This window comes from Rhinatrema bivittatum, chromosome 8 (assembly GCF_901001135.1).
Source record: "Rhinatrema bivittatum chromosome 8, aRhiBiv1.1, whole genome shotgun sequence".
NCBI classification, from domain to species: domain Eukaryota; kingdom Metazoa; phylum Chordata; class Amphibia; order Gymnophiona; family Rhinatrematidae; genus Rhinatrema; species Rhinatrema bivittatum.
The window spans coordinates 271,569,983-271,595,242 of NC_042622.1; the positions used below are offsets into that span (position 1 = coordinate 271,569,983).

The 25,260-nt window shown below is 43.1% G+C and overlaps 1 protein-coding gene across 3 annotated transcripts in view; it reads left to right on the forward strand.

Moving 5' to 3' along the window:
- Nucleotides 1-7,176: 7,176 nt before the first annotated feature.
- Nucleotides 7,177-25,260, forward strand: part of LOC115096382 (maternal embryonic leucine zipper kinase-like) — a 47,198-nt gene continuing 29,114 nt past the window's right edge. The window contains exons 1-2 of one of the 3 annotated variants that reach the window (XM_029610900.1): nt 7,348-7,468; nt 7,613-7,708. The gene's annotated coding sequence lies outside the window, so the exon portion shown is untranslated. Of the gene's footprint in view, nt 7,709-15,866; nt 15,982-25,260 lie in introns of those variants that run through there. The other 2 variants (XM_029610903.1, XM_029610901.1) reach the window with 2 other exon arrangements.

Here is a 25,260-nt window from a genome sequence, read left to right on the forward strand (position 1 = left end):
TCCTATGTTACTGTTGCTAGTAATAGCAGTTGCTATTTTCTAAGTTAACTTAATTAATAGCAGGTAATGGACTTCTCCTCCAAGAACGTATCCAATCCTTTTTTTAAACCCAGCTACACTAACTGCACTAACCACATCCTCTGGCAACAAATTCCAGAGTTTAATTGTGCGTTGAGTGAAAAGAATATTCTCAGATTTGTTTTCAATGTGCTACTTGCTAACTTCATGGAGTGCCCCCTAGTCCTTCTGTTATCTGAAAGAGTAAATAACCGATTCATATTTACCTGTTCTAGACCTTTCATGATCTTAAACACCTCTATCATATCCCCCCTCAGCCGTCTCTCTTCTCCAAGCTGAACAGTGCTAACCTCTTCAGCCTTTCCTCATAGGGAAGCTGTTCCATCCCCTTTAGCCAGAAAACCATGTTTGACAGGACCTGAGGTTAATATGGGTAGGCATATACGTGAGCATGCTAATTGTACTCTCCCTCGGCCTCGCCTGCCAGCAGTCAGTCAGTTTCTCTCTCTCTCCCATGACGATAGAGGTGAGGAGGCACACAAAGAGAGAAACTGTTGCAGATGATCTGGGGAAAGGGTGAGGCTACAGGGGATGAGATTCTCACACCCCCCCCCCCAACCACCCTGTCTCCAGTAGTCTCTACCCCTAACTTCCCTCTTTCTCAAGTCTCAACCCCAACACCCACTCTGAAATCCCCTCCCTTTCTTTTAATTGCACATCAAGTCCTTGTAGCAGCAATGCTAGGTACTTAGAGTCAAGGCTTTGACCCATAGTGCCCGCCACGATTTTTGATAATGGAGCCATACATGATCTGCCACCCCCCGCGTTGCACACCCTGGAGAATGATCCTGTAAAAACACATAATTTAAACATCAGATGTGAAACCCTTTGCCCGGGTGGGGTTTGACCTTTCCCCTAGGGCCATAAAAGTCTTTTTTTTTTTTTTAGTCTGGGCTGCTTTCTCCATCCTACCCCTTCTTGTGCAGATCCCAGGGAAGGAAGTTCCTCTTGGCCCAGGTGAAAGAGTGTATCTCCATAAGTATATGCATTTCTCTGGTATTGTATTCTGATAGGCTCGATGCAGACTGAGTGTCGAAATAAAAGTCTCTGATTATTTCCAACAATGTCCCACATACTTTCCATAAGTGAAACTGTATATTTTAACTAGTCTGTCTGATGAGGTGCTTGTGTTCCTCTCTTTAGCTCCTGGAAGAGAGCTTGTTATTTCCTCAGCCGTGTCCAACGTCCACTCAGAGGAGGAATCCTATGGGGAACTCCAAATCACGAAAAGATCCTACCTGAGTGCCAAGATCTGGCTCTTGCCCCCACAGCCTGTGCGCTTGTCCCTTTTGGGGAGGTGATCTGGGTGGGCGTTGCTAGATCTTGATGTTCTATCCCACACTATCTTTCAATTCTGTGTGTCTTCTCTGGGGCGAAAAGTCTCTTTCCAATCTTGAACAAAGTTCTCACCCTCCTGAGTCCAAGTTGTAAGGAGGGATGGGGGAAAAAAATCTTCCACATGAACCGAAAAGGGAAAAATCCAAATGTCTCTAAGTCTAAAAATCCCTCAGTGGGTAATGTTGTCACTACTTTGTTTCCTCTAGGAACCAGAGAGGTAGCTCACAGATCTCCATCCCCTCTCCAAAGGGTTGATGGTGTTCCTCAGAACTAGAACCAACTAACTGAAACCTGACCAAAATCTCTCTCTCTTCTAAAAATGAGGCAGACCCTCTCAGACAGTCAGTGCACTGATGAGGAATCTCCTCTGAACACAGAAAAAATACCAAGTTAGGGTAGAAGACTCAAACTGAGCAGGGTGAAAGGAAAAATAGCTCCTAACTCTTCAAAAGCCAAAGCAACCTGAGCCTGCTCTCTCTACCTTTAGCTCTACCTTATGCCCTTGGGATAGTCAATTACAGTCAGCTCATTGGAGAGACAAAAAGGAATGAAAAATCCCACTAAGCTGTTATTTGTCCTAGAGTAAGGGACCCAGGGTCAGCCACATATGTTTAAATATAAAACGTTAAATGAACATTCATATTCCAGTGTAACTTCAGTAACAGCAACACAAACTCCTTCCCCTACCATGCACATTGTGAAGTGCTACACAATCCTGCAAAAAAGGTCACGCAAGAACTAAAGAAGAAACCTACCTTACTATAACAATACTAACTCACTGCAAGGCTATTGTTTAGGAAAGGGCAGCATTGCAAATATTGTAATAGGCCGAAGAACATCAATACACCTCCTATTGGGAAAACGGAAGACGCTGGACTGCTAGAGAACCCTATATAGACCTACACATTAACAGAATAATGCACCTTGGTCACATTCAGCACACAGACAGACCCTCACCATATACGTGACCATAAACTAGATAAATATGAAGACAAATTAAACTGGAAAAAACCCCAAGAAGCCAGACTCTGCATGAAATGTAACACTGGAAACACTGAAACAAATACATTTCCTTCTGTATGGAGAAAAATATAAAGATATGAGATTCATATTTTCCAGAACTGACATTTTCCAATCACTAAATTGATTAATAAACATTTTTTTATACCTTTGTTGTCTGGACATTTTAATTTTCTAATCATGTTGATTCCAATCTCTCTCCAGTTTTCATCTATCTTTGTTCCAATTTTCTGTCTTCCTCAATACTTGTTTCTGACAGTAATCGTTCCCTTTTATGTCTCTTTTCTCTTCTCTGCTTCGTTATTTATTTATAGCCAGTTTGCAATCTTCTTCTTTCACCTGCCTACCAGTTTTTCATCTCGTTCGCCTTTCTAGCCTAGCTCTCCATGTTGTGGAATTGGACCCTTGGCTCAAGGGCGGAGTTGATGCAATCTGCAAGGAAGAGCCCTGCAGGTCCCCACAGTCGGCAGGCAGCGGTGGCTAAAGCAGAGGCCCAACAGAAGCTTCACCCATACCAGCCCTTGGGTGCCGTGGCAGGCTGGACTTAGGCGCGGGCTTCTGTGGAGGTGAAGATTCATTGCGTAGAAGATGACACGGGCCAGCATAGTAAAAGAAGGTGGAGTCAGGTCAAGCAGCGGTCTGGGCAGACAATCAGAGTCAAGTTCAGGCTGTGGTCAGAGGCAGGCAGAGTACTCTTAGGGTTGAAGTCCAGGCAGAGATCAGTCAAGAATGATAAACTGGCAGAGGTCGGAGGCAGGTGGAGATTAAGCAGTGTCAAGTCCAAGCCGGGATCATAAGCTAGAACTCCAAAACGAGGAGAAGGAACGAAGGACGAGGAGCCACATGAACAAGGAGGAACACTGGGAGGCAGACCAGGAGGACTGACCAGGAAGACAAGGACTCAGGATGAAGACATAGAAGTACAGGAAAACAACAGGAGCCAGGAACAGACGTCTGGGTGAAGAAGGCTGAGGCAAAGCATTACTCCAAAGAGATGACCTATTGGTGAGGCGGGGAGTGCAGGAGGAGAGAACCTTATATTTATTTAACATTTTTTATATATCGATAGCCGTATGCACATCGTACCGGTTTACAAGGAACAGGCGGAAGGCCAGGAACAAGGCACAACCGTTACATGGAACGCATAAGAGTAACATTTGAATGCATTTAACTGAACGTAGGAGAAAGATTTGACAGCAAAGGAGCAAAACATTAAAATAACATAAGAATGTATTTAACTTGGCCTTGTACTACTACGGTAGAAGGGATAAGTATTCAATTATTAGGGGGAAGATTCTGTAATATCATAACATCCTAATGATGGGAAGAGGAAAGAGATTTAAAGAGGGTATTAAGAGGAGTACGGGGAGGGGGGAAAGGGAAATTCGACTTAAGTGCAAGCTGGGGTGGGCTGCTAGGGTTGGTTCAGGCTTAGGGAGATTACGGGGGTAGCTCCAGGGGGGGTTGGAAAAAGTTCATGAGTGGAATGTACGGAGGGGACAGTTTAGGTAAAGGCCTGTGGAAAAAGCCATGTTTTTAGATTTTTTTTTTAATTTGGGTGTGAAGGTTTCTGTTCGGAGGTCATGGGACATGGAGTTCCATAAGGTTGGACCAGCTAGAGAGAATGCTCTTTTCATTGTAGAAGCAAGTTTTGTGAGTCTAAGGGAGAGGAGGTGTAAGGTACCTTGGTGGATGGTGCGTGTTGGTCTGTTGGTGGTGTGGATTTGGAAAGGTTGTTTAAGCCAGTGTGTGTTTTCATTAATTAAGGATTTGTGTATGAGGGATAGGGATTTGTATTGTATTCTTGAGTTGATGGGAAGCCAGTGTAGATCTTTTAGTATGGGGGTAATGTGGTCTCTTTTACGAGTAATGGTTAGGATTCGGGCTGTGGCATTCTGCAGGAGTTGTAGAGGCTTGGTGATAGAGGTGGGGAGGCTGAGGAGCAGTGAATTACAGTAATCGATTTTGGAGAATATAATGGATTGAAGTACTGTACGGAAGTCAGATAAGTGTAGTAGAGGTCTTAGTTTCTTAATCGTGTGTAGTTTATAATAACATTCCTTTAGGGTGGCTTTGATGAATGGTTTTAGAGAGTTGGTCATCTATGATGATTCCGAAGTTTCTGGCATGTGTGGAGACTGGGATAGGGAGTGGGGGGGGGTTTAGCATGGAGGGTCGGGTTAGTAGAGATGATAAGTAGTTCAGTTTTGTGTGGGTTAAGTGTGAGGTTCATGTTAGTAAGGAGCTGATTGATGGCGGAAAGGCAAGAGTCCCAAGATTGAAGAGCTTTCGGGATGGAGTCTGTGAATGGGATGAGAATTTGAACATCATCGGCATAGATATAGTGAGTGAGTCCGAGGTTGGTGAGGAGTTTGGCTAGAGGGAGCATATAGATGTTGAAAAGGGTGGAAGATAAAGAGGAGCCTTGGGGGATACCACGGTTGAGACTGATGGGGTCCGATTCATGATTACCTAGGGTGACAGTGTAGTGTCTGTTTTGTAGGTAAGATTGTAGTCAAGTAGGGCAGTTCCAGTGATGCCGATATTTTTGAGGAGGTTGATTAAGATGTCATGATTTATAGATATATATATATATATAGAGAGAGAGAGAGAGAGGAAGGGAGCCCTGATATCATCAGCGTGCGCCACGGGCCCTTTGAATTGTAGGAAGTCGGGGGCACGTGTGCCTAAGGCAATCCAGCATCGGTGTCGCTCTCCCATCCATTGGATAGGCCTCTCAGACAGGGCGGTCAGCTAAGCAGCATTTGTGGGCCTGCTCCAGCATCAGAAGTGGCTGCTAAGGACAGATGGCCGGATGTAAGAGCAGCAGCAATCTGTGGGTTGGACCCATGGACCACCGAACCCAACACTCCACTCTCACACCTCTTACATAACCCTCTCATTCCCCTGTCTCTCACTTGTTCTTCAGCTCTTATGCCTCATATTTTAACTATTCCCTAATATTCCCAGTTCTAATCTCTGTATTCACCCCTTTCCCAGGTCTCATCTGTTTTTCTACTCTCATGCCCTCAACAGCCCCTTGCTTCTTGCTAATCCCCTCCATCCCCTTTGTTCTGTCTCTTATCCACCCAGCCTCCCATGACCCCTCTTATTTCCTCATCTGACACATCTCTCACCTACATCACAGACCTTTACATTTCTACTGCCTCTCACCCCTCCTCAGCCCCCTTTCCTCTGCCTCTTACTCCCACCCTTAAGCTACCCTTCTCTTACAGTCATCTCATTTATGTAGCCCCACCTCAAACCCTTCAGTCATACTCCTATCTAAATGCCAAGTCTCCACTGTCCCCAATCAATTTGCAAGTTCCTGCTCTCTCCCTCTCCGAGTTTATACTTTCCTGCATCTCTCCCTCAATCCCTATCAAGTCTGTACTCTCCTCTGATCAGTCGAGCCCTCACTAGGCATCATAATGGATAATACTTTGAAATCGTTGGCTCAGTGTGCTCGGCAGTCAAAAAAGCAAACAATGTTAGGCATTATTAGGAAGGAAATGGTGAATAAAACAGAAAATGTCATAATGCCTCTGTATCGCTCCATGGTAAGACCGCACCTTGAATACTGTGTACAATTCTGGTCGACACATCTCAAAAAAGATATAGTTGTGATGGAGAAGGTACAGAGAAGGGCAACCAAAATGATAAAGGAGATGGAACTGCTCCCCTATGAGGAAAGACTGAAGAGGTTAGGGCTGTTCAGCTTGGAGAAGAGACGGCTGAGGGGGGATATGATAGAGATCTTTAAGATCATGAGAGGTCTTGAACGAGTAGATGTGACTCGGTTATTTACACTTTCGAATAATAGAAGGACTAGGGGGCATGAAGTTAGCAAGTAGCACATTTAAGACTAAGAGAAAATTATTTTTCACTCAACGCACACTAAAGCTCTGGAATTTGTTGCCAGAGGATGTGGTTAGTGCAGTTAGTGTAGCTGGGTTCAAAAAAGGATTGGATAAGTTCTTGAAGGAAAAGTCCATTACCTGCTATTAAGTTCACTTAGAGAATAGCCACTGCCATTAGCAATGGTTACATGGAATAGACTTAGTGTTTGGGTACTTGCCAGGTTCTTATGGCCTGGATTGGCCACTGTTGGAATCAGGATGCTGGGCTTGATGGACCCTTGGTCTGACCCAGCATGGCATTTTCTTATGTTCTAAGAACCAAGAGTAACAGATAAGTATGTGAGAAAAAAATGTGCAAAGCTTGCTGGGCAGACTGGATGGGCCGTTTGGTCTTCTTCTGCCGTCATTTCTCTGTTTCACACAAGAACGGATAAAACTCTGCGCTTTGCTGCGCGCCCATTATTGCGCCGGACTCTAAATTGGTACCCGAGGCCGCCCAAGCTCAGCACGGGCATCGCAAGGCGCTCCCCATCAGCTCTGCGAGGGCCACTTTTTCAATTTAGCAGATTGCCAGACGCCTATTTCTCACAGCCTGATCGATTCCCTCACCTAGAAACAGCCTTTAATCAGGCAATTAAATAACAGACACGTTCAATAATAAAATACATTAAATAAAAAAAAAATATATATATATATATTATACTTTCAAAACCCAAGCGCCAGTCTCTGGTTTCCGCCTCCGCTCCAGCCCGCAGGATCTCTGGCTCAGCCGCTCGTTTGGTTCTCCGCACCTCTCGTTTTAGGACGTTTTAACTTTCATCGCAATTAAAAAAAAAAAGTTTAAAATCGGAAGTTATTCCTTGCAACGTTTAATGCACGAGAGTCAGGAGAGGAAAGAAAGAGACGACGACGACGACGACGAGGAGGCCTCGCTCGCAGCCTCTCGGGGAAGCCGCCCCTCCCCCGGCGCCATTTTGTGCGGCCGCCCGCGAGAGCAAATGAGAGGCCGCGGGCAGTGGCGGGGAATTTAAAACAAGGAATTAATTAATGATATAAAGACACCTCACGGAGGAGGAGGAAGGGAAGGGAAGGGCAGCCGGCGTTTCCCTGCTCTCGCCACGGTGTAGGCTCGGAGGAGTCTCCGCGCCGTGGGGAAGGAAAAACCGCCGCGGGTGAGCGTTGAGGTGAAGAAGGGGCTGAGCTCCGGAACCGGCTCTCAGTGACAGCCCCCACCGGCCGAGGCTTGTGCGGTTCCCTATCCTGCAAAAAACAAAAGGGAGAGTGACGGTTATTTAACTTTTTGCGTTTAAAAACAGATCTCGTTTTGTGCCTCTCTGGTGTGAGTGGGTAACCGGCGCCGCCGCCGCCGCCGGGCCTCCCCTTTCCCTGACAGAATCCACGACGTCGCCCAGGTCAGTAACTTTACTTTTTATTGTATTTAGCCCTGCAAACCCGCTTATCTTGTGTTTTTTAATTTTTATTTTATAAACCAAATCTTTTTTTTTTTTTCCTGGTATGAGAACGCAAACGTTTTTAAAAACAATGCGGCTCATACTTCAAATGTCTCATTTAAAAGGCTATTTGCTTTTAAAAATGCCTTTTATGTTAAGTAGTATAAATCCCCCTTTTTTTTGTTTAATGTTTTTCCTGAAGACTTAAAAATAAAAGCTTTAATGGGTTACAAAATGTTACATTTTTAGCAGGTATATGCGCAGATATAACCATGCCTGGCTATTTCTTACACACGTTTCAATAATAATAATAATAATCTCTTTCGATGATTATATTTATATATATTTTAGTGATCCACCCTTTCTTACCTGCCCTTCTATAGTGCAAAGTGTGGTAATAGTTACAACACTGTGCCCTGACACGGGATTGTGCTTCGCCTAGTCTTCATTGGGGAGGGATGGGTGAAAGAGGATTCATTTAAAGTACATACAGCTCTAGTGGCTTTGAAATGCACACATTTAGGTACAGGGTAATGGGCCTGGCAACACATTAAGAGCATAAGAACCTGCCATGCTGGGTCAGACCAAGGGTCCATCAAGCCCAGCATCCTGTTTCCAACAGTGGCCAATCCAGGTCACAAGAACCTGGCAGGTACCCAAACACTAAGTCTATTCCATGTAACCATTGCTAATGGCAGTGGCTATTCTCTAAGTGAACTTAATAGCAGGTAATGGACTTCTCCTCCAAGAACTTATCCAATCCTTTTTTAAACACAGCTACACTAACTGCACGAACCACATCCTCTGGCAACAAATTCCAGAGTTTAATTGTGCGTTGAGTAAAAAAGAACTTTCTCCGATTAGTTTTAAATGTGCCCCATGCTAACTTCATGGAGTGTCCCCTAGTCTTTCTATTATCCAAAAGAGTAAATAACAGATTCACATCTACCCGTTCTAGACCTCTCATGATCTTAAACACCTCTATCATATCCCCCCTCAGTCGTCTCTTCTCCAAGCTGAACAGCCCTAACCTCTTCAGTCTTTCCTCATAGGGGAGCTGTTCCATTCCCCTTATCATTTTGGTTGCCCTTCTCTGTACCTTCTCCATTCAGCCATACACTGCCACCGAGAACCTGTTCAGCTCACGGTCTCCTTAGCTCTGTAACTGAGAAGGAGGGGGGGAACTTGTCATGTGCTGATGTCACAGTAGGATGGCGTCACTGACCTTTATTAGAGATGATTGCTAAGAGTATAAATCTCTCACTACCCAGGGTTGATAACACATTTTGGGGTGCAAGACAGTGTGAGGAGGAGAATCAGGTGAGATGAATGAAAGGACGTCTGTGGGTTACTGTACATAATGTGAAGTTTGCATGGAACATTTAAGTATTTCATACCTCCAACTTTTTTTTTTATCTCAGCCTGTTAGTATCTTTTTTTTTTTCTTCTTTAGTACAAAAATATTTTGGATAATTCAAGGGTGGCATTTTACATGAAGAGGAGAGTGACAATATGTAGTTTACTACAATACTAATGTATTAAAAAAGTTAATACCATGGACAGGAACAGCTGTTAGTTGGCAACAAGTGCCTGCAAGCATGAAATATTTAAATTATTAGATTTCTGTTAGGGTACTGAATTGAAGGATATGATAAGGTTTGCTGGTATGGATTTTGCGTGCTGGACACAGCTATTATATTTTGTAGTTTTGTTGTTCATCTGTTTGTAGTTGGGGTGGGTAACATCAATACATATGATCAGTGGATAGAGCAGGATACAAAATTTTATTTAAATAAAAACCCAAAACAAAACATGCTCTCAATAGTTCTGTTGACATGGAAAATTTAATATGACAACCAGAAAACGTTTGGAGCAGGCAGCTACTGTAGTCTGATAGCACTTCACAGGAGAGTGAAAATAGAAGTAGGTTGACTTTTTTTTATTTTAATTTTTTTTTTTTTTTTTTAATTTGAGTCCTCATGCCAAATGTGTGCAGTTTAAAATTTATAACTGAAGCTCAGGATCACAAACATATTTGTGATACATGTTTCCTAGGGTATCAGTTTAAATGAGTACATTATTAAATTACTTCAGATTTGAAGTGTGAATACATGGACTCACCTGAGGAGCTTTTGTAACAAAGAAAATGTGAAAAATGCATTTAACTTTTTCTCCAGTCATTGTTTTTTTATTCAGTAAGATCTTAGCCATATGTATAAATATTTCTTAGCCTTTTTGGAAAAAAAATCTCCTCCTTCTGCTCATCCTCTGAGTTTGTCTCTGAGTTTGGTACATTGAACTTACGGAACTTTTATGTTTATAGTTGTTTATAGATATATATATATATATATATATAGTCTATAAATCAATCATATTTCTTCCCCTCCCGTGTATTGTTTTCCCTGGTTTTGTTAAGGGCTACGCCCCAAAGTTTATTGTATATATCCGTTCTTTGTAAGGGCTCTGCCCAAAAGTTCTTGTTATCTGTGAACCGATGCGATGTGCGAACGGACATCGGTATAGAAGAGATGTTAAATAAATAAATAAAATCCTGTATTCTAGTTATTAATCTTGCATTGTGAGGCTTTCCCTTCGATAGCAGGACTGAATTAGCCATGCTGTCTGGGAGCGTCAATGCGACTGGGAAGTAGGCGGAGTTTCTCTCAGATAGTGACAGTTTTTAACTCTGTACGTCTGCGCAGTCGTCTTCCCACGCGAATCCATTTCTCTCCTCAGTCTCTTTTTTTTTTTTTTTTTTTTTTCCGTGAGCCGATAGCACGTGGAGTTTTCTCTCTCGCCTCATCAATTTTTTGCAAATTTTTCAAATTTTTTGCGATTCACTTTTTGGCAGTGATGGCTCCTAAGCCATCTGGTTTTAAATACTGCCAATGTGGCAAAATTATGTCCATATCTGATGTACATAATTGTTACATATGCCTGGGCCCGGAGCATACCAAGCCTCCTGCAGAGACTGTGCTCGGATGTCTCCCCGGGTCCAGAGGCAACACGTGGAACGTATAGCGCGTTTGAGGGCGCCCTTTACACAATCTTCACCTGGACCGGTGAAGAAACAGAAGAAACCCTCTAAAAGAGCTGCATCACTGGAGCTGGGAGACCATCAAACAGCCAGGTTTGAAAAACAAACCGCTGCTAAAAGGGGTTGAGGTTTTCCCTCCTAAACCCCCTCATGAGCCTAGTGGGATACAGAGGCTTGTTCCCACTCACCCCCATGCGTCTAAGTCGACACAACAGACCCAAAGCGCCAGCAAATGTCAGAGCACGACACACCGGTGCTTACCGCTTCAAAGCACTGTAAACAATCACAGCACACTGCATCTACTCATGAGGACGCCGGTCAAAACATCTATAACACCGCATACTACAACTTCCTGAAGCCTGGCACTACCTCCAAGTGACATACAACCTCACAAAAGAACCCAGAAAACTAAACATATCCTTCAAGCGCCTTTCCTCTTGATTGCCCCACAGCCAGATATAGACTCTGTGGACGTTTAACCCTTTTTTTTTTTTTTTTTGGATCTGGATCCTCTAGACCAGTGTTTCCCAACCCTCTCCTGGAGGCACACCTAACCAGTCAGGTTTTCAGAATATCCATAATGAATATGCATGAGAGAGATTTGCATACATTGGAGACCCAGGGTATGCAAATCAATCTCATGCATATTTATTGCGGCAATCCTGAAAACCTGACCTGCTAGGTGTGCCTCCAGGAGAGGGTTGGGAAACACTGCTCTAGACGAGTCTAGAGCTCGTTCGCTCAGTGGTGATTTACTCTCAAACTGTTCATCACTCTCTCATAGTAGACCATAGAGCCATCTACACAAAAACATAAGTGGTCTTCAGCAACACCTCAGGATCTTCTTCTGGCAGCTCTCCCTCAAACACCACTCCCATCACATCTGCAGACTCATCTAGCCTCTATAGCTATGCTTCAAATTTCCCAGGCGCTAAATACCTTTCAAGATTTGCAGTCCTCTCATCCACGGCCTGCAGGTCGTTCTGTCAGCACCGGCCTCAGAGTCCCATATAGCCAGTTCAGCCACCTGCATTGTCTCCGACCCCAGCATGTCCAGATAGCCCAACTTCTCAGTGGTCAACGTCATTGCCCAGTTCTTCCACCCCGGTCTTCCAGAACCCTATACTCCACTGGAAGACTTGACCAATGCAAAGTTTATAGAGAAGGTGGGAAATCTATTAAATATAGAAACAGAAAAAATCCCAGATCAGAGGTTCTAGGCATTTTGAAAAGTTTTGAAATGCCACCAGAACCCATGGCTTTGCTCCACACAATATTTTAAACTGCTTTGCACAAGATGTGGGAAAAGCCTTTCTTTACTGGACCTGCGTCTCTGAAAACGGACTTAAAATATAGGATGCGCAATTCCGCTATTTACGACTCAGTGAAATTCTCATAACTCTATCGAAGTAGAGTCCGCTCTTTCAAAAGTGAAGAGATTGAAACTCCATGCTACATATCCTCCACCTGCGATACGATCTCAAGCACCAATGGACTCCATTTCTACATTTCTTGACCTCACGTTGCTTGGTCTGCAAAAAACCAAACAAACCAGAAATGGACTCACAATGGTAACTTCTTCCATTGACATGTTTAGCGAGCTCATCCTTGACTTCCCTATGACATCAGGTAACCTCACCTCAACATGCGTGCAAATTCCAGAGTCAAGTTCTATCGACTTCGTAAATAACATGCTCTGCACATATTCCTCAAGATTCCCTACAAGGGTATGAGAGTCAGGATTCACATGAATCTCTTGCATTGTGTAAAAACAAAAAAAAGTACCCAGTTCCTGAAACATCTATGAAGTGGCATTCGGAATCTGGATCATGCTCAATGTATATCCATCTCTTTTTTTTTTCCATAAATTATTTACCTGACATGGTCTATTCCGTTCCCAGACAAATTCCATCACTTTCACCACCACAAAGGGGGACGTAACTCCAAACATTCACTCACTAAGACTTCTCACTAATACAGGTCTCTTGCAGCACTGTACAACAGGAAAATGCAGAGCTTTATTAGATTCTGAGTTCACTCAAACTCTAACTTTTCATCAGTTGGTCACATACATATTTATGTATTCCCTTTGTCTTCTCCCACTCATCTCTCGGTGACTCCAGAGATGCAAAGCAGACCAGAAGATTCTGCCATATCGCAGATGCACATCTATTTCTCATCCTGCCAATATAACCAAGACGTCCAGGGTACGATTACCTAGGACGGCTTTTGATCCGCAACCCAATTCTCCTGGACACAGCTCCTGGTTTCTTCACTAGACTGAGGAAACATCTTCTCCATGCCTCCCTACACCTTAAGGCATGGACATTGACGAGCTGGTTTATCTGCATTTTTTTCTCCTATCCTCAGGACAACTCTCAATCACATTCAAGTATCAGGCAGATTGTCCTGCTGTGCATCTGCGTGTTCATCAACCTACCTGGCTGTTTCTGTTCTGCCTCCATCGCGGCAGCAAAGGCAATGCAACTCCTCACTATGAGTTCCTGTAAGCTCCATTACGGCTTATTACCTTCATATAAAGGAAGCACCACTTTCATGTTACTCATTGTTATACCTCTTCATGTACGGCCTATTATGCCTACATCACTTTACACAACCACCGGTGCCATGGTACATGAACATAAATCTTGAACAGCTAATGCTGTTATTCCTTGCACCTCTACACACTTGTCACCTTTGCTCCTCGCATAACTGTGTGTTTTTTTTTTTTTTTCCTATTCCATTTCCCTTCTACAAGAAGACCAGTGAATTACAACCACGGGTTCACTACCCTCCTTGTCTTCAATTTCACCACGGCAGGGTAACCTTGAACACTTACCCAAAGTTATATACTGATGTACTGCCCCATTTCTACATTAACCTACCCACCACCTAATTCGTGTTCCATCCAAACCTCTTACAATTAACAATAAGGAGAGGTTGACACGCCTTGATTGTACTTGTGCACTACCATACTGCAACCTGTGCACTCTCTGCCACCCAATCGACCTCACAACGGTCTCTTAGTCAATCCAAACGCACAAGAGTGTCCAGTGACGGCAAGCATTTCATCCACTACGATATCCAATTATATCCATTTTAGCGGTAATGGAAAGTCACAACTGCTTTCTGTAGTCTTAAATACACATCACTTACATAAGATAACCTAGACTGCCTCTCTCTATCTAGTACCTCTCATAGACATCTATGAAGCAGTGACACGATCACCGCTACACATTTTTCTTTTTTTTTTTTTTTTAATTTATTGCATTCTTACATTCTTAGATAGCAATACATGCATATCATATTGACACAACAAATCATAAGAGAAGTGTACAACTTTATTATCAATATTATTCTTAGAAATGTGTCCATAAAATATCCATACACACACACTCATTCACACCCTAAAATCATACAAATACATATACAGAGGTCAGCATATAGGACTCAACGAGTCTGTACAATGTTGCAATATACCTTCAATGCAAAATTTTTCTTAAATTCCCTGTGGACACATCCACTTACAATCTTTATATACCCAACCCCCACTCCTATTTCCCAACTCTTATACATGGGATGCCAATTTAACACATATTACAACACTTCTTCATTCTGTAGCTGACCCCTGGCAAAATTTTATTTATTTATTTTTGGTTTTTATATACCGATCTTCCTACATTAGATGCAAATCAAACCGGTTTACATAGAACAAGAAGAAACTTGCTAAAAGGCATTACATAAAACAATGAACAATTATGCAACATTAAATAACATTGTCAAGAGAGTCAACTAATTATACAAAATTGAATTAAATGGTAATCAAAGTGAACATTTGATGTCCTTGTGTTGAACTTAGATAGGTTGAGAGTAACTGAAGGATTCTTCCAGGGAACCTGAAAAAAAAAAAAGAGACTAAAAACAAAAAACAAAGCAAACCAAAAAAGTGAGAGATAAGCAGAGAGGTGTAGCTAAAGAAGGAGGTAATGCTATGAGCTAACAAGAAGGTTCTGGAAAAGCAAGCTTGAATAACCACGTTTTAAGTTTCTTCTTAAACGAGATAGGGCAAGTCTCTTGTCGGAGTTCTGGAGGGAGAGAGTTCCAGTTAGAAGGCCCTTTTTCTTAGAGTTGTTTTAGCTTGAGGGATGAAGAGGGTCCCTAGGTATGCTTTTCTCAAGGGTCTAGTGGAATAATTATGACTAATTTGGAAAGTAAAATCTAGAGGGGCAAGATTGAGTAGGTTTTTATGTGTGATGGTAAGTACTTTTATAGATGATTCTATATTTGATGGGGAGCCAGTGGAGGTTGTAAAGTATTGGAGTGATGTGATCCCTCCTCGATGAGTTTGACAGAACCCTGGCAGCTGAATTCATTAACATTTGTAATGGTTTTATAGTTACAGCAGGGAGACCGAACAACAAAGAGTTACAGTAATCAATTTTTGTAAGTAAGATTGCTTGAAGGACCAGACGGAAATCAAAGAAGTGTAGAAGAGGTTTAAGTTTTTTTAAGGACTTGTAATTTGAAAAAGCAATCTTTAGTCGTATTGTTGACAAATTTTTTAAAATTGAATTGGTTATCCAAGAAAGTGCCTAAATCTCTTACAAACGAGGAATTTTTGAAGTTATCAGGTATTGTTGAAGAGTGTTGAGGAGAATGGTTATCAGCCTGAGGTTGCGCATTTGGGTGAAAGATAGTTTCTTTAGTAAGAAGGTTTTCATCATGAGAGATAAGGAATTCTGTCTTGTCTTTATTAATGACTAGGTTAATTTTAAAGAGTAAAGCGCTGATTTCCTGGAAGCAATTGTTCCAAAAGGAGACAGTTTTTTGTAAAGAATCCTTAATGGGGATGAGAATTTGGATATCGTCCGCGTAGATGTAATGCTTGATTTTCATCTTGGTTAGTAGGAGGCAGAGAGGAAGCAGGTAGATATTGAAAAGGGTAGGAGAAAGTGCTGATCCTTGTGGAACACCCAATTTGGAACTGGTTGAATTTGATAGATTGTTATTGATTTTTACCTTGAATGATCTATTATGCAGGAAGGAACGGAACCAGTTTAATGCAGAGCCCGATATGCCTATATCCTTGAGTCTATCAAGCAGAATTACATGGTTGACTGTGTCAAAGGCAGCCGACAGATCAAGGAGAATCAGGAGGTGTGATTGTTTGTTATCCATGTTCATTAAGATGGAATCGGTAAGTGAAATCAAAAGTGATTCCGTGCTTAGAGATTTACGAAAACCATATTGTGAAGGTGATAGAATCAAGTGTTCTTCCAAATATTCTGTGAGTTGTTTATTCACTATTTTCTCCATGATCTTGGCTATGAAAGGCAGGTTGGCAATAGGGCGGAAATTAGCTGGGTCAGTAGTAGATAGATTGGGTTTTTTTAGGAGAGGTTTCAAAATAGCTTGTTTTAGAGAATCAGGAACTAATCCTTGAGATAGCGAACAGTTGATGATTTTTGCAATGTGTTTGGCAATAGTATTTGGAATTGAAATGAGGAGATTTGATGGGATGGAATCTAGAGGATGAGATGAAGGTTTAAGTTTTTTCAAAATATTTTCCACTTCAAGAGAGGAAGTGGTTTCAAAAGAGTTTAACCTGGCCGTCGTCTGTGGTAATGGCTTTGTCTGACAGGGGTTGGAAGAATTGTGAGTAGTAAACTGCATGGTAAGATTAGTAATTTTGTTTACGAAAAAGTTGGCCAATTCATTCGCTTTGCTGAGAGCGTGATCATCAGGAATTGATGGTGGTAGTGGTTTTGTGAGGGCAGAAATGTAGGAAAAGAGAGCTTTAGAATCGAAAATGAAGTGGTGGATTTTTTTTGCGAAAAATTCTCTTTGCTTTGAGAATAGAGTTTCTGTAATTATTAAGGGTGGATTTGTAGCTTGCTAAAGTTGAGGGAGAAGGATTTCTCCGCCAAATATGTTCTTTATTTCTGAGATGAAGTTTGATTGCTTTCAGTTCCGGTGTGAACCAGGGTTTTCTATTGTCTTGTGCTTTGTGAGTCACCTTAGTGGTTAGGGGGCAGGTTTGGTCTGCAACTTTGTTAATAATAGCATGCCAAGAATTAATGGCGGAAGTTGCATTTGCGACGTCTAGCAGTGGAAGTTCCTTTTCAAGATGATTAGTTAGGACTTCTGTAGAACATGGTTTTCTGAAATGAACTGTAGTTTTTGGGAAGGATGGGGGAAGAGCGTTAGCTATTTCGAGTGATGTGGTAATAATTTGGTGGTCCGACCAGGGTACTGGATTACAAGATGGAGTAGAAGCAAGAGAGATACCTTCATTAATGAAAATTAAGTCCAAGATATGGCCTGCTTTGTGAGTTGAGTTTTTAATGATCTGTGTAAAACCCATGTTTTGAAGTGAAGATAAGAAAATTTCACAGTTGTGTGAGAGATTAGCCGAATCTACATGAAGGTTGAAGTCACCCATTATTAAAGCAGGAGAGTCATAGTTGATGTGTTTAGCAATGTATTCAATGGTAGGAGATGGATCAGCATCAAGAATTCCAGGTGGAGCATAGATTAGGCAAATTTGTATATGTTTAGATTTGAAGTATGCACATTCTATATTAGCAAATTGGCTTGAATGTTGTAAGGTTATTTTTAGGCCTTTCTTCGCTGCAAGAAATAGGCCCCCACCTCTTTTCTTCAGCCTGGGAATTGAAAAGATGTCATATGATTGTATGGGTAGTTGATTAATGATTACTGAGTTTGTAGATTTTAACCAAGTCTCTGTGATTGCACATATGTCAGGATTAGTGTCTAAAAGGAAATCATTGAGTATATGAGATTTTTTTGAGAGAGATTGTGCGTTGAAAAGGGTAACTGAGAGTAATGTAAGGCCTAGTAGTTGGTTTAAAGGTGAAGTCATAATTGGAATAATTCTTTTTTGTATGATGTTGGTGGAGTTGATTATGGAAATTCTCCTTCGAAATTGAATGATTGGGATATTGTAGGTATTCATGAGGTTAGCTGGAGAGTCTGAGTACTGAGGAAACTGGAAGGATTCTGGGAGCTGAATGGATGCTATAGAGGATGACTACTGAATAATGGATGGCTGCTGGAGAGGATGTCTGCTGGATGCTGGAGAAGATGGCTGCTAAAGAGGAAGGCTGCTGGAGATGATGGTAGTTGGAAGCTGGAGAGGAAGGCTGCTTGAGAGGATGGCTGCTGGATGCTGGATGGATGTTAGAGAGGATATCTATTGGAGAGGCTGAATGAGGCTAGATGTCTGCTGGATGGTTGCTGGTAGCTGGAAAAGCTATAATGATTGTTGTCAGGCAGTAGACTCCGTTAGGATCAGGGTCTTTAACTAATAGTTACAGGTATTAAGAAAGTGATCGCTTCTGAGGGTATGGGTCGGGGCACCCTCGGGGCTGAACAAAGGGGCAAGCCCCTTTGTCTTGCTCCTTCGGCGCGCGACGCTCGGCGCGCGGCGTCGAAAGTGTGTCTAAATTTAAAGCCCCAGAGTGGTGGTACCTGATTGGAGGCGCTGTGCTTGTAGGCGGGGCTCAGCGTTTTCGGTGCGATTAGCTTATTTTTTTGAAGAAGCTGTTGGCTTCTCTTTTGGATATCCGTTTTCAACTTGATTATTGATGTTGTTTCACGTGGTCTAGCCCCGACAAGCGGCCCCTGTTTCACTTGCGTTAGCTTCCTCAGGGGGACTGCAACCACTGAGAGAACCAAATCTATATTTTAGATGCAAGACCATAGGACACACGTATAACTATATATCCTTAACAAATTTTACCTCAAAATACTTTGTGCTCAATCATTACAACAGACTGCTTGACGACATAGGCACTCTCCCAGATTTTTGAAAACTTCTGTGCTTAATGGTTCAAAAGACTAATCCTTTCTCGACGCAGACTTATCTCAATCTGTAAAAACCAAAACATTTAGACTGAACATCAGGCTTAATGCTAGTAAGTTAAAACAGCTATACCAAGAAAACCGAAAAAGCCATTCCCCATCTGCACACTTACCAATGCTGTAGAACTTCCTCTACCCCGTCAATAGTGGACCATTTTTACAAGCTTCTCTTTTTTACAAGATCTTTTAACTGTGCCACACAACATAAGAACATAAGAAAATGCCATACTGGGTCAGACCAAGGGTCCATCAAGCCCAGCATCCTGTTTCCAACAGTGGCCAATCCAGGCCATAAGAACCTGGCAAGTACCCAAAAACTAAGTCTATTCCATGTAACCATTGCTAATGGCAGTGGCTATTCTCTAAGTGAACTTAATAGCAGGTAATGGACTTCTCCTCCAAGAACTTATCCAATCCTTTTTTAAACACAGCTATACTAACTGCACGAACCACATCCTTTGGCAACAAATTCCAGAGTTTAATTGTGCGTTGAGTAAAAAAGAACTTTCTCTGATTAGTTTTAAATGTGCCGCATGCTAACTTCATGGAGTGCCCCCTAGTCTTTCTACTATCCGAAAGAGTAAATAACCGATTCACATCTACCTGTTCTAGACCTCTCATGATTTTAAACACCTCTATCATATCCCCCCTCAGTCGTCTCTTCTCCAAGCTGAAAAGTCCTAACCTCTTTAGTCTTTCCTCATAGGGGAGTTGTTCCATTCCCCTTATCATTTTGGTAGCCCTTCTCTGTACCTTCTCCATCGCAATTATATCTTTTTTGAGATGCGGCGACCAGAATTGTACACAGTATTCAAGGTGCGGTCTCACCATGGAGCGATACAGAGGCATTATGACATTTTCCGTTTTATTCATCATTCCTTTTCTAATAATTCCCAACATTCTGTTTGCTTTTTTGACTGCCGCAGCACACTGCACCAACTATTTCAATGTGTTATCCACTATGACACCTAGATCTCTTTCTTGGGTTGTAGCACCTAATATGGAACCCAACATTGTGTAATTATAGCATGGGTTATTTTTCCCTATATGCATCACCTTGCACTTATCCACATTAAATTTCATCTGCCATTTGGATGCCCAATTTTCCAGTCTCACAAGGTCTTCCTGCAATTTATCACAATCTGCTTGTGATTTAACTACTCTGAACAATTTTGTGTCATCTGCAAATTTGATTATCTCACTCGTCGTATTTCTTTCCAGATCATTTATAAATATATTGAACAGTAAGGGTCCCCAATACTTAACTTTTCCTGAACTGCCGCCTTTTAAAGCGTTTCCTGTTGGTCCCCACCCTTACGTGCTTAAACACACGCCTCAACGTCCCAACTATGGGACGCCACGGCATGACGTCATGATTTGCCTCAAACCACACCTACCCTAATACAGAAACTTTTTATGGCTCGCTATACTGATTTAATATAATGCCAACATTACCAGTGATGACTTGAACACCCGATCGTCACTTGACTCTCCCAAGCACTCTAACACGCTCTAATCACCGGTCGTACCACAAACGATTCTACTATGTTATATAGGCGCGCAAATCCCAAGGTCTTTACCCATTCATCAGTAGTTTACAAACTCACATTCCAATCGCCAATCACAAAGCCGTTCTATGTATAAACATCGCCATACAGGAACCAATCACCATGCATTATCTTGAAAAGTCATCCCACGCCAATGACCTTTCTTGTCAGAGAATCTCATACCATTTATCAAACGCAAAACTACTCTTTGCCAACAAGTTTCAAAGTCACTTTTCAAAAAGGGATCCCCATACCTAACAATCATATAGGAGCCAGCGCCTATACCTGGCCAAATGTAAATCCCTAAAGATTTTACCTAGGACTGAAATGTTTACTCTTTAAAAAGCTATCCATTCTATTTCTGCATTCAAACCCTGTGGCACCAGGGTTTGCCAGTCATAGATATATTGTTGTTCCCATTGGGTCAACAGACATTGTGTATCACCTTCAGGATTTTGGCATTGCCTTACCATAAAAAACTTTGTCATTAATGGTGTGTGCTTTCTGTAACCAATGGCCCACCAATGGGGCTGATTCCTGGTCAGGTGCCGGGAGCCGCAACTCCACTTTCACCGGTAGACCCTCCGGCTGCGCCAGTACTGCCTCCTACTCCGGAACCAGTTATCCATGCCCCAGGTTTCTGTGAGGAATTGGATCGGATGATCCAAGAGGCCATCGGTAAAGCACTCCAGGGGTTCAAACCTCCATTGGTGCCGGTTCCCGAGCCGGCCACCAATCCAATACCGAAGGCGCTTGCACTGCTATTGGCAAGAATGGATGCATTAATCTGTGCCCTTCCACTGGTGGATCCAAGGGAACTGATGGTCAATTCCTTCTTCACAGATACCCTTGTCATCGGAAGAAGAAGAAACACCGATCTCCATTCCGCCCTCGGGAGTGCTGCCATCAATGTCACTGATCCCATTGGTGTCCCCATCGATGGCCTCGGAGGCGGAATTGAAGGCATTGACGCCTGGGCCTTCGGTTCAACACAGTTACTCCCTTCTGATGAACATATGGGAGTTGGTGATGAGCCTTACGATCCTTGGTCCGATGATTTGTCCCAGGATATTGATCTTCCTTCACAGCCCTCTCCTCCTGATGAAAGGAAGAGTCCTCCTCCAGAGGACTTGTTCTTTATCAACTTTGTAAGGGAAATGTTTGAAAGGTTCCATTCCAGCTTCAGACTGAAGAGGACTCTAGGCATCAGGTGCTGGAGCTTCTCCAGTTTCTTGATGCTCCAAAGGAAATTGTCTATTCCTATTCATGAAATCCTTCTGGACTTTTTAAAGAGAAATTGGGAGCACCCTGGCTCTGTGGCACCTGTCAGTTGTAAGGCAGATGCCACCTACTTAGTTCAGTCAGCCCCTGGCTTCCAGAGAACTCAATTAGATCATTACTCAGTGGTTGTGGAGTCAGCCCAGAAGAGGGCACAACGATCCAAACCTCATTCTTCATTCCTCCAGGAAAGGAACAAAAATTCCTGGATGCATTTGGAAGACATGTATTCCATGGCTCAATGCTGATCTCTCGCATTGCTTCCTATCAATTGTACATGTCCCAAACAACAGGGCTCTGTTCACGAAGATTCAGGAATTTGCTGAAGCCCTACCTCTACAATTCCAGGACAAGCTTCATGCCCTAGGCCTACACGCTGGCAGACATGTCATATGCAGATCATACTTCATCTTCGATACCGCCTCCAGAGTTTCTGCAGCAGGAACTAGTGTGAGGAGATGGGCCTGGCTAAAGTCTTCAGACCTCAGGCCAGAAGTACAGGACAAGTGAACTGACTTGCCCTGTTCTAGGGATAATCTTTTTGGAGAAAAGATTCAAGAAGCAGTGAAGCAGCTCAAGGACCACCAAGAGACTCTGTGCCAGCTCTCCTTACTGCCTTCTGATCTCTTCCTCTTCCAAAAGATCTTTTTAGGAGAGACTCCAAGAGACAAGATTACCAGCAAAGGAGATACTATTCCCCCCGCCGTCCAGGGGTTGGCCTTCTAAGCCTTACCAAAAAGGCCAATCCAGGCAACCTAGAGTACAGAAGTCACAGCCAGTGTCTGGCTTCTGACTCGTTCCTAGAGAACAGGTCCCAGCCTCCACTTCTGGCCTTTCCCGTCTGAGGCCTGTTGTGCCACTTCTCCACATCATGGCATACAGTCACCACAGATCAGTGGGTACTCGCTGTAATAGCCCAAAGTTACCACCTCAACTTTCTCTCTGTTCCACCGGATTCCCCACCTCTGCTGACGTGGGGAGCATCCAACCACTCATCACTCCTGGAGCAGGAGGTCTCCCCCCTCCTCCAGTCCCAAGCAATAGAGCCAGTGCTCCTCTCCCAACAGGGGCAGGGGTTCTATTCCCAGTATTTCCTGATACCAAAAAAATCAGGTGGTGTTTGCCCAATACTGGATCTTCATACCTTAAACAAATAGCTAAAAGAGAAAAGTTCAAGATGGTGACCTTGGGTTCTTTTCTTCCCCTTCTCCAAAGGGAAGACTGGCTCTGCTCTCTAGACCTCAAGACGTCTACACACATTTCAATTACTCTGTCACATCGCAGGTTCCTAGTAGGCCCAAAACATTTCCAATATTGAGTGTTACCATTCAGCCTAGCATCTGCCCCACGAGTCTTCAAGTGCTTCATAGTGGTAGCTGCCTTTCTCAGGAGTCGGGGGTAGACTGGACACTATCTCGACGATTGGTTGATCAGGGCTCCTACTCAGCAAGCTGCACTGATGTCTGTCTCATGTGCCATACCCTGATCGCACTAGGGTTTCTCAAACTATCCAAAATCCAGGCTAGTTCCCTCTCGAACCCTATCATTCATAGGAACTGACTTGGGACGCTCTAAAAGCGAAAGCCTTCCTACCTCAGGATCGAGCTTTCACTCTCGCTTCTCTGGCCCATCGACTGCAGTCTCGACAACACTAAACTGTACGTCATTTTCTAGTCTTACTGGGTCATATGTCCTGCCTTGCCATGAGAGTAATGCAGTGGACTCTAAAATCACAGATGATTGTCTTCTCAGCCAATGTCCACATCACCAGCCAGCTCCGCTTATCGCTGGCCTGGTAGATAAACAATCCAATCTGCTTCAAGGCCTTCCATTTCAGGCTCCAGACCCTCAAATAACCTTGACAACAGATGCCTCCAACCTTGGCTGGGGTGCACATGTTGCAAATCTGCAAACTCAGGGCATTTGGTCTCCAGAGGAAGCCAAACACCAAATCAATTTCCTGGAGCTTCGTGCAATCAGATATGCTCTCAGGACTTTTTGGAGCTACGGCAAGAAACATGCCCAATAAAATTTAAGCAAAAACTGAAAACATGGCTTTTCCTACAGGCTTATACTTAACTTTACGCTCTCCTTTCTCTCTTACTCCACAGCCTTGCCCACTAACTTAAGTGTACATCCCGGTTCTCTCTCACCACACCTATTGTCTTATTAGCAACTACTCATATCTATTGTATTTCAATTGGTCATAAGACTTCTATCCTATTTCTTTCTCTCAGGCCCAGCTTCTCTCTTTTCCAATTGTGTTTTATAAAACTCATTCTGTTTGTTTAGACATAAGTTCAGCGAGAATTTGCTATGTACCACTATTTGATTTTTTCCCTTCCATTGTTTCCACTATTACCCCTCCTCCCCCCCTCCCCCCGATTAAGTTTATTGTAAAACACTATTGCATATTTTTGTTATAGTTCGCACAGCTGCAATGTTTGTTATTTGTGAGCTGATGTGAGGTTACTAAACAAATGTCGGTATATAAAAACTATAAATAAATAAATAAATCTTTCCAACCAGGTGGCCATGTGGTACATCTACAAGCAAGGTAGAATGGGCTCCTACCTCCTGTGTCAGGAAGCTGCACAGATATGGGCGGAAGCCCTTTCCTACTCGATGTACCTCAGGGCCACCTACTTGCCGGGAGTGGACAATGTGTTGGCAGACAAGCTGAGTCGCACTTTTCAACCGCACGAGTGGTCCCTCAATCCCACTGTAGCGGACTCAATATTTCAATGTTGGGGTTACCCTCACATAGACCTCTGTGTCAATTCACAACCATAAAGTAGGGACTTCTGCGCTCTCACTCACAGCCAAAACCTTCAGCCAAGAGATGCTTTCTCCCTCTCGTGGGCCAGTGGTCTCCTTTATGAGTACCCTCCACTTTCATTTCAAAGACTAGTGAAGTTGCAAAGGGACAAGGGACTAACAATTCTCATAACCCTCATTGGCCACGCCAGGTCTGGTTTCCAATTTTCCACAACCTATCAGTACACAGGCACATTCCTGTGGGGAAGGGACCCGCTTGTGATCACTCAAAACAACGGCTGCCTTCATCACCCCAACCTCCAGGCCCTCTCCCTGACTGCCTGGATGTTGAAAGGTTAATCCTTCAACCTCTTAACCTTTCAGAGCCGGTTTCCCGTGTCCTAGTAGCTTCACAGAAGCCTTCCACAAGGGCAGTCTTATTGTTACAAATGGAACAGGTTTGCGATATGGTGTACTTCCATGTCCATCGATCCCTTCACTTGTTCCACACCGAAGTTTTTGGACTATCTCTGGCACCTGTCAGTCAGGTCTCCAAACTTCTATCAGGGTACATGTCAGTGCGGTAGCCACCTTCCATAAAGATGTCTGAGATGTACCTATTCAGTACAACCCCTCATAACACGCTTTTTGAAGGGCTTGCTCCACCTTAAACCTCCACTGCGCCCTCCGGCCCCTTCCTGGGACCTCAACTTGGTTTTGGGGCGGCTCATGAAATTGCATTTTGAGCCTCTCCAATCCTGTGATCTCCGCCATTTCACCTGCAAATAAATCAGTTAGCACAGAACAAGATCCACACACTGTTCATAGACTTTTTCTCCTTGGTGAGGAAAGTAGCCACTTCACAATACACCATTTTCATTAGTATTTTGAGAGGAATCCCAATGTAGAGATTCAAGAAATCATCCTTAAAGATTTTGAGGTATCCCAAATCATATGAAATACATTGAAACATAATGACTGAGTACTTAACCTCTACCTACAGTGATATG